A 10292-nucleotide genomic window follows, 5' to 3' on the forward strand; every position below is an offset into this window, starting at 1 on the left:
GGAAAGAGTTCTTGTTAATGGGTTCCATAGTGAGTATAGAAATGTGATACAGTATCTGGTGTTCCTCAGGGTAGTGTTCTTGGCCCTTTACTTTTCATACTATATTCACATGATATATGGTTTGACCTAGAAAACAAGCTCGTTGTATTTGCGGATGAGGCTACTCTCTTTGCGTTAATTCCATCTCCTGAATATAGATCTGGGGTTGCTGAATTCCTAAGTAGGTAAAGGATATTGGCTCCTCTACATCTGGATCTCAGCATTGATAATGTTTTTTTAACTGTTTGACTCTTTAAAGTTTTAGTTGATTCATGATAGCAAATTTATTTTTAAGAAACACATTCGGTCGGTCTGTCTCTTCTTCAATTGCGCAAAAATTTTACATCTGGCTCTCAGCTGCTGAATCTCATCGTAAGTTGTTAGACAGGAACTAATGTTCTATTAAATTTCTTATTCCTGACCTAGAAATAAATTTCTGGCACTGTCCTTCAGTTAGTTCGTTATGCATGTTGCATAGGATTGTTTATAATTCTGACCATCTTTTGCATTCAGATCTTCTCGGACAGTACTATCTTGTTCATAACGTTAGGTATGCAGGTAATTCTAATAGTCATGGTCATGCCTTCTCCATCCTAAGGCTCAGTACTACACAGTATTCTAGAAGTTTTCTTCCAGCTGTGACCAAGTTATGGAGTGATCTTCTGAATCAGGTAGTTAAATTGATGGAACTTCAAAAGTTCAAACTTGTAGCGAATGTTTTTATTTTGAACAGGCTGACATAACGGATTTTGAGCAAAGCGAAAAATCTATTTTTGGGTGATATGGCCATGTCGTCCTGATGGAAGGTTCCTTTAGGCAGCTTTCTAAGGGATATTTGGCTACAATGATACTCCCAGAGAATTAACCACAGGTTCCCAGAATTCTAACTCCTGGCGCGAGTATCCTTAATGTAACTTTTAAGGATATCGCATAATATCAGGGGACGTATTTCTTGATACGACACATGGCAATCTTCACCCCGAATAGATTTTACGCTTTGAGGGAGAAGAGTGGCAAAAATGAAGGGGAGCCATTATCAAGGTTACCTGGTGGATCCCCTCCCAATTCTACTATGGCGTATTATTCCTTGTTGCATTTAAGTCTGGATAGCCACAGATAGAGTAGTTTTGGGTGGGGTCTTTCGTTACGTGGCTGTATACTTATTTTTGAAAGAAAAAAGGGTCCATCAGGACGACATGGCCATATTACCCAAAAATAGATTACGTTTTTTGGGCTCAGCCATGTCGTCCTGATGGAAGTTTACCAGAGAATTACTTGAAAGTACTATATCTGTGGGTTTGAATAAGTGCCTTTACTTTGACTGAGTTCCTTATGTGGTCTCCCAGACCTTACATATATGACATTACCGTTATTTGTCATATCCACTAAGTTTGGAACTAACTCGGAGCTTCGTGCCCCCTGCAGGGAAATTGTCGATATCGACTATAAGGCGGCAAAGTTTGTCATTCTGTCGGAACAATGGGGAACTTGTAAAGATTACCAGGTTGTTCTTTCAGAGGTTTTACTCTCAAGAATATTATTTTAGGAAAAATAAAAGGCTCTGGATAGTTTTATTCGTATTCATTACTAGGTTGTTCTTTCAGAGGTTTTACTCTCAAGAATATCCTTTTAGGAAAAATAAAAGGCTCTGGATAGTTTTATTCGTATTCATAAAGGGCAAATAAGAAGCAGATACATTTAGATGTCTTTTTATTTTTATACACAAAATATAAAAATGCAAAAAGAAAATGTATCAATAGAAAGAATCTTTGTCACATATCTACATCTCTGGGTATATATATTTTTAACCTGTAAGGGAAGAAAATACATATATATTAGTTCATTCGTAAATGCCACTCACTATTGTGAAATTAATTTATTTATTTCACTTAGATGTTGGATATGTTTCAACACTGTGTACAAATGTTCACACGGCACTGGTGTTATTGGTTAGATTCTACACCTATATAGAACAGTCCGAAAATCACCATAGCGATTTTCATTAAAAGGTATTACACTCGAAGGTACTAATACCTGTTCACCCAATACACTGTTAAGTCCCAAAACAGTCCACTGTTCATTGCAGCACTAGACGACAGGTTTTATAACACTACCTGCCGCCACCACAAAGTGTTTCATTTCATGCACTTGCTTCGCCTAATGTTTATAGAAGACTCTAGATGATTTCCATCCCGTATATGAGCGGAGTCTATCAAAGTCCATATGTTGAAAGAAGTTCAATGAGGAAGCAACTTTTCTAGGATCGTGACCGGCGGGTGTACTGTCAGGATCCGCTCTGCGAATAAAGTAGATGAGTTTTGCTCTCAGTTGTTTTAGGGATAAGTTTGATCCTGAGGTTCCGCCTAGGAAGAGCTGTCCCTCCTTGAAGTCTGAAGTTCTTCGAAGATAGACCTTAAGACACTCTACTGGACATAGAGAGACATCCCTCCTTCAGAGGGCAGATTCTCCTAGGACCCCACCTTTTGGTGGGCAGCTTATTTTTGGCGAGAAAGGTAGGGTCGGGGAAAAGATTCAGTTCTCCCTCTTCTGTGAACTGAATATAGCCTTCATTTCTAGATAGGGCCACTATTTCACTAACTATAGCCCCTGAGGCTATAGCGTACAAGAATACCACTTTCTGTGTTAGATCCTTTAGGGTACAATCTTCATTGTTCAAATTCAAAGCATAGTGCAAGACTTTGTCCAAGGACCATGATAATGGCTTTGGAGGGGTTGCTGGTTTGAGTCTAGCGCATGCTTTCGGAATCATGTTGAAGATTTCGTTTGACAGGTCCACCTGGAAGGCGTAAAGAAGAGGTCTAGTCAAAGCTGACTTACACGTAGTTATTGTGGTGGAAGCCAGGCCTTGTTCATGAAGGTAGATGAAGAAGGAAAGGCAAAAGTTCTATCGAGATTTCTGCCAGTCTCATTGTTATCACAAAGGAAACCCACTTCTTCCAAGACGATTCGTATTGTCTTCTAGTTGACTTTGACTTGTATTCTTCTATAAAGTCGATGTTGTCTTTTGAGATCCCAAACCTTTTCTTGGCTGCTAAGGCGAGAAAATCATGAGATGAAGGTTTTGGGTTCTCAATGATGAAGCGTAGACAGTCGACTTCTGAACCAGCTGGGATAGAGCTCGATTCGGTAGAGGAAACAGCTTCAGTTTCAGTTCTATAACTAGAGGGAACAAATTGCTCCTGGGCCATTTGGGGGCCACTACTGCTGCTGTTCCCCTGAAGGATCTCAGCTTGTTGAGGACCTTCAGCAGGAGATTTGTTGGTGGGAACAGATAGATATGATTCCATCTGTTCCAATCGAGGGACATGGCGTCTGTTGCTTCTGCCCGAGAGTCCTCGTAAGGGGCCACATATCGAGGTAGTTTCTTGTTGTCGCTCGTTGCGAAGAGGTTGATCCGCAGTTCCGGGACTTTTTCCAAGATAAAGGAGAATGAGTCTGCATCCAGGGACCATTCTGTCTCTATCGGCTTTTGCCTGGATAGAGCGTCCGCCGTCACATTGCGGAACCCTTGCAGGTGAACTGCTGATAAGTGCCATCTTTTCTTCCTTGCCAAGCGAAAGATGGCTAACATCACGTGATTGATGTAAGATGATCTCGAGCCTTGTCGGTTCAGACATTTCACTATTACTTCGCTGTGCAAGACCAACCTGATGTGAGCTGATCTGTGACGGGATAGTTTCTTCAACGTCAGGAAGACTATGGCTTCCAGAATGTTGATGTGAAAAGTCTTGAACTGGTGTGACCAGTTCCCTTGCGCTTTCCTTTAATGGGAATGGCCTCCCCATCCTTCCGGTGAGGCATCTGTGTGGATGACCACTGAAGGTTGAGGTAGTTGTAAGGGAATTGTCCTTGTCAGGCTCTTCACCTTTGACCACGGCCTTAGAAGCGATCGCAGTAGGGTCGGTGTCAATCTCTGTTGATCTCTTCGAGCGTGATGCGTATCTTCTCCAGACTCCTGACGCATCTTTTAGTTGTGCTTTTAGCCCTGGGTCTGTCACTGCTGCAAACTGCAGAGAGCCCAGTACTCTTTCTTGTTGGCATCTTGAACTCTTGTTGAATTTCAGTAGTCTCCTGAAAGATCCCGCAATCTCTCTCCTCTTCTTCAGTGGAATGGAGAGGCGGTGTGACTGCAAGTTCCAATTGATTCCTAACCATTGAAACTCCTGAGCTGGAGAGAGGGGGGACTTCGTGTAGTTGATCTTGAAGGCCAGGTGATCCAGGAACTGAATCACCTTCGTGGCTGCCTGCAAACAAGCTGTCGTGGATGCTGCCCACACCAGCCAGTCGTCCAGGTATGCCGCCACCTGAATGCCTTCTAAGCGTAGCTGTTGGACGACTGTGTCCACGAGTTTTGTGAATATCTTTGGGGCTATGTTTAGTCCGAAGGGCATGGCTGTGAAGACATAGTTTGTCTTCTGTAGCCTGAATCCTCGGTAGGAGGAGAGGGGGCAGCTGACTGGTAGGTGCCAATAAGCATCTGCCAGGTCTATTGAGACTGTGTACGTCCCTTTTGGTAACAGGGTCCTTATGTGTTGTAGGGTTAACATCCGGAACTTGATGTTCTCGATGAACTTGTTGAGTGGAGACAAGTCTAGAATGACTCTGGGTTTGTCCGAGTCCTTCTTGGGAACAAAAAACAGCCTTCCCTAGAATTTGATGGACTTCGTTTTCCTTATTACCTTTTTGCTCAAGAGTTCTAAGGTATATTCTTCCAATAAGGGAGTGGAGTGTTGGAAGAATTGAGGAAAAGGGGAAAAGGGGGTGGAGTTTTGTTCCATTTCCACCCGAGTCCATTCTTGATTAGGCTGTGGGCCCAGGGATCGAAGGTCCAACAATCCCAAAAGTGGAAGAGTCTTCCTCCTACCTGGAGCATCTCATTGCTGAGATGTTCCAGAGGATTTGTTACATTGACCACGTCCTCCTCTACCCCTTGAGGGATTTCTTGAGGAGCCTATTCTAGAGCCTCTGCCTCTAGGGCGAAAGGTAGTGGTGTGCCTCTCAAAGCCTGGATTAAATACCGGCGACTGAGCTACCAGCTGCTGGGGCACCATTTGGAAGGTGGATTGCGGCTGGGCAACTATTTTGGGCACTCTGGTCATGGTTACAGTTGGATGTTGTGCTGGTCTGTGAGACACACGTGGCTTCTTTGTCTTCCTGTTCTTGGGTTGGGGACCAGCGTCAGAAGATGATTTTCTCTTGGAAGACATGCCCCACTTCTGAAGAAGGTTCCTATTCTCCGTGGCGGCTTTAGCAATGACCTCCTGGACCACTTCTTTTGGGATGAGGTCCTTGCCCCAGATGCTTAAAGTGATCAACTTCCTGGGCTCGTGTTTGACCGTTGCATTGGCAAACACATCTCTCTACAGGCCCTCCTGGCCTTTACGAAAGCGTACATGTCCTTAACAAGGGTAGCCATGTGAGTCTTGGCTAGGACCATGTACATATCTGGGGTATTTGAAAGGCCTGCACACATCTCCATACAGTTCTGGAGAGACAAAGAGGCAGCTAGTCTCTCTTTTGTCTCTTGTTCCCTTCTCAGATGTTCCGACAGCTTTGGAAGGTTCTCGTTAAACTTTTGTCCTGCTATCTCTGGATCCAATTACAAGACTGAGAAGGTTAGATGAACCTCGTTCCATTCCTTCTCGCAGGTAGGCAGAGCTAGAGACAATGGTCTGCACTCCTCTAGCGTAGGGCATGGTTTGCCCGCGTCAACTGCTTTCAGCACGCAGTTGAGAGCTTTGGCCGAAAAGGGGAAAGCTCTGAAGGAAGGAGCAAGGAAGGTAGGGTGCTTCTAGCTCAAAGCTGAAACCTTCGAGTTGGTATAGCCGGCTTTCTTTAAGGTAATTGTCAAAAGAGCCTGCGCCTTGTCATGTTCAAAGATCATGACCTCTTTAGGTTCCGTCTCCTCACGAGATGCTCTTTCATCTCGCAATCTCACGTAACATTCTGAGTAAGCCAAAATGTTAGGAGATCTTCGAGGGGTTTGGCCCCCATCTTCTCGGAGATGTACAATTTCACATTCATCATGGGCATATACTCCGCATACCTCCAGGGCTTGGTTTCGGAGCGTTGAGATAAGTCATAGACTTTGATAGGCTTGTGAGAGCCTCTGAGAACGCCCGAGCGTTTCGCTTCTCTAAGTTCCCTCCTCATCTCTTGTTGTTCCTTGCGGAACGATTCCATCATTTGTTGAAGCTGTTCTAGGAGCGCCTTGGCCTTGGTTATCAGCGGATCCAAATGAGGAGTTGGGGGCGAAGAAGTTGACGTCACACGTTGATATACCGTCACAGAAAACTGAGCTCTTCTGTTATCGTTGATACGGATCCTTCTTCCTCCATGGGTGGCTGGGCCACCTCTTCTTCAGGATTTTCTTGCAGAAGAAGATCCTTTTCGGTGTCTGATGACACCTCCGACATCCGCTCTTGATGGATGTCCATGCCTTCAAGTGCCTTGTTGATGTCACCCTCTATCGTCAGCTGGATCAAGGAAGGCTTGACCTGTGCCTGAGGTACAACCGCGTCGGATTGGGCCTTAGGTAACAGAAGGCATCTTAGAGCTTCGTTGGGCAGGTAAGGTCCCGGAGAGTTCTTTTGGAACCCTCTTACCCACTTCCGAAGGCTTTCCCTCGCTGTATCCCTTGACTCCGTCGTCTCAGGGATGTCTTCACCGAATCCTTCGGTTATCAAGGCCAAGCAGATGGTGCAATCCTTCGGATCCCAATACCTCAGGGTTTCAGTTGCGATGGAGCAGGGGGCATGAGACCTGCACATCTTGTGGCCACAAAAGTCCCTACTTTTGTGGTTGCAGAACAGGATTGCACACTTCACCTTAGCCCCCTCCTGTAAGGAAAGAAAGAGTGAAATGAATATGGGGTAATTTATCTCACTGATAAATTTTCACATGCATAAAATAGTATACATTACTATTATTATCATAGCTTAGGATAGTAAGCTAGAAAAGAAATAGGAAAGACACCTATTTATGTTTCCCCACCAGGTAATTGCTGTGACCCCCTACAATATTGATATTTTTAATTTCCTTATTAGAGAAAATACAGAGTGGAATAACTCTCGTACGTAGAGCTGGAGTCAATGGATACTAACTCTAACTCCACCACTTGTAGAATATTAATACTGTAAGGTAATCATTGGTGTTCCAATGATCTAGGATACATCAGAATGTTGAAGGAATACTTCACCTCAACATTTTCTAATCGGTCTCAACAATGGACTGTGAAAGGATACACAGAGTATGTTGGAAATTTCATACTACTGTATTATTATATACTGTAGTTTTCTAACTGCTGTATTGTTATACTGTAGGAATACTGGCTACTGTATAGTCTTATACTGTAGTTTTGCCGGTATTCTACCGGGTTAGGCAAGTACCTGGCGGCACAAGCCGACAGAGAGAGAGAAAGAATGGAAAGAAGGACTACCTCATTATTATAGTTTAATACAATAATTGGGGTTGTAGGGACTACTGTCTCTACTGCCTTCTTTTCAGAATGAGGATTCAAATGGAAGGGGAGGAATCCATCCAGCCAGAATTTCTGTTGCCGGCTGTACTGCCGGTTACAGGGTTTGTGGATGGCAGTCCAAGGGAGGACTGAAGAATACTCAAAAGTGTAATGGGTTTCCCACCAGCAGCCGTCAGGGCCGGCTCAACCTTTACCGGAGCTTTGTTTCCGTTAGGGAGATGGTTGAAGCGGCAACCTAACTGCCTTTGTAGGAGCCCAACTGGTAACCCAGTCAGCCCAACAAGTGGGGTGATTGTAGAATACCGGCCACAGGAATCGTACAGAAGGGGAAGGGAAAGGGTCTTATATTTTACTAAAAATATGGCGGCAGGTATGCCTCCTACTTTCGGCTGCAAATAAAGGAAACATACTTTCCTATACCGGTGCCGACTTGGGCGGCAGAGGAATAACGATTCTCTAGCCTGAGACATTGCTGGATATAAGACATGTCATCTAGTCCACAAGGGAGAAAGGTGGCGGCAATTATACTACCCACTTTCGGTTGTGGACTAGAGAAGCCGAACTTCCTATGTCGACAACGGTGTAACCGGCAGGGGAATGACTATTCCCCCAGCGGTAGCGTTGTCAGCATCAAGACAGAATACCCTGAGTTACTGTCGTATTTCAAAGCCGGGATACTCACCGGCAAAGAAGATCGACAGAAAACACTATCCCAGTCAAGCCCGAGTACACTTCTTGATGGCAATGACAGAAGATAGGGTTGTCGCCTGGGTTGGCGGCATTCAGGGCGAAGGAAGGGTTTATCCTCATTTCTCTAAAAGAGAAGAGTATCGAATTATGCTAGTAATTCTAGGAGATATCTATATTTCCAACCGAATTAATAAAAACGATACTAGAGGTTAAACAGGGGATAATGTTACTAAAGTACAGTATACTAAAACGTGTTAGGCTAGCCTAACTCGAGTCGGGATCTCAGCTACGCTAGTACCACCGAGGCCCTATCGTATACGATCGAAACGTTTATTTGGAAGAGGGAATATTACATATGTAGATCTCATCTTCACTAGTATAATTTTGCCTAACTAGCTAGAATTTCTTTATAGCTAAATACCGGGAACGTCGTACTACTAACTAAATAAAGCATTGATGGCGTACGACAGCGGTCCTAAAATGGCCGCCTTTGGGGGATGGCAATGCTTCGCTTAACACACCTAAATTATGTTAATTTAACTGTGAGAAGGGAGCCAAAAATTATACACAGGAAAGATTAAATACTCAACTTTCCGGAGGATGAAGATGCTGAAGATGCATGGTAATATTCCTTCAAAACAGTAACTACACCGAGAGCAACGTGGGAGAGCACCGTGCTTAAATGGCTACGTTAAAAGGAATGATGCACCGTAGTAGTACTGGGAGGGGATCCACCGGGTAACCTTGATAACGGCTCCCCTTCATTTTCACCACTCTTCCCCTTCAAAGCGTAAAATCTATTCGGGGTGAAGATTGCCATGTGTCGTATCAAGAAATACGTCCCCTGATTTTATGTGATATCCTTAAAAGTTATATTAAGGATACTTGCGCCAGGAGTTAGAATTCTGGGAACCTGTGGTTAATTCTCTGGGAGTATCACTGTAGCCAAATATCACTTAGAAAGCTGCCTAAAGGAACCTTCCATCAGGACAACATGGCTGAGCCCAAAAAAGGCTTTGTATTGTTTATATATGACCATATATAAAGATATGTTTTAATGTTGTTACTGTTTTAAAGTGTTTTATTTTGATTATTAATTACTTATCTTGTAATTTATTTTTTTCCTTATTACCTTTCCTCAGTGGGCTATTTTTCCATATTGGAGCCCTTGGGCTTATAGCATCCAGCTTTTCCAACTAGGGTTGTAGTTTAGCTAATAATAATAATAATAATAATAATAATATAGTGTAAGGGGGAGTGTATCTAATTTTCTTTGTGGAGTTAGGTTTCTAATTGTCCCTTATTTGATTTTTTCTTATCTAGTCTTATTACTAAGGCACATGCCGAATTAGATAAAGAACCAAATAGGAAATACTATCCTTGTAGATCTTCCCTTCATTCATATGGTGTTGAATTCTTTTTGGAAATGTAGAAGGACACTAATTCTTGGTTGGGGGATGTGCTTTCACGATTCCAAGTATCTTTTATTTCTATTACTAGCCCATCATCATTTTGATGCATGTTCTAGGCAGAGGGACACTGACCTTTTCTGTATATATGTACAGTAAGTCTGCTATACTATGTCTTTCCTGGCCATTATATGCAAAGGAAATCACTAAGACTGTCATCATGCTCAATGGTTGCAAGCAGTAGTGTGACAGATGCAGTATTACAGGGAAAAAGCATTCCACAAAATTATTTCATTAGTAACCTGAAATCCTACAGCTTAATTGAACAAGATGTTATTAGCAATTTGCACAAGTAAGAAATGTGTCTTACAATGTACATGCTGCGAATGAAGATCTACTTTTGCTGACAGGAGATTATTTAGTTCACATTTTACATAAAATCTAGGTCTCACTGCTATGGAAAACATATCTCTATTAATCCTAACTATAAAATGAGCATTATTCACCTAAGTCTGTACAAATATGTAGCAAACTCAGTTGTGCCAAGCTGCAGTAGCCTGAAGAAAAATTAAGTGTAAGAGTTACAGAAGCTGGGAGATGACATTGTTTACTTACTAGTCTGATTCACTAGCACTTTCCATTGAGGACAAAGG

At 43.0% G+C, this 10292-nt stretch overlaps 1 protein-coding gene across 1 annotated transcript in view; it reads left to right on the plus strand.

The window, feature by feature from the left end:
- Positions 1 to 10292, plus strand: part of BBS8 (tetratricopeptide repeat protein 8) — a 359101-nt gene that overhangs the window by 161127 nt on the left and 187682 nt on the right. The window lies entirely within an intron of this gene.

Source organism: Palaemon carinicauda, chromosome 5, assembly GCF_036898095.1.
Source record: "Palaemon carinicauda isolate YSFRI2023 chromosome 5, ASM3689809v2, whole genome shotgun sequence".
NCBI lineage: Eukaryota > Metazoa > Arthropoda > Malacostraca > Decapoda > Palaemonidae > Palaemon > Palaemon carinicauda.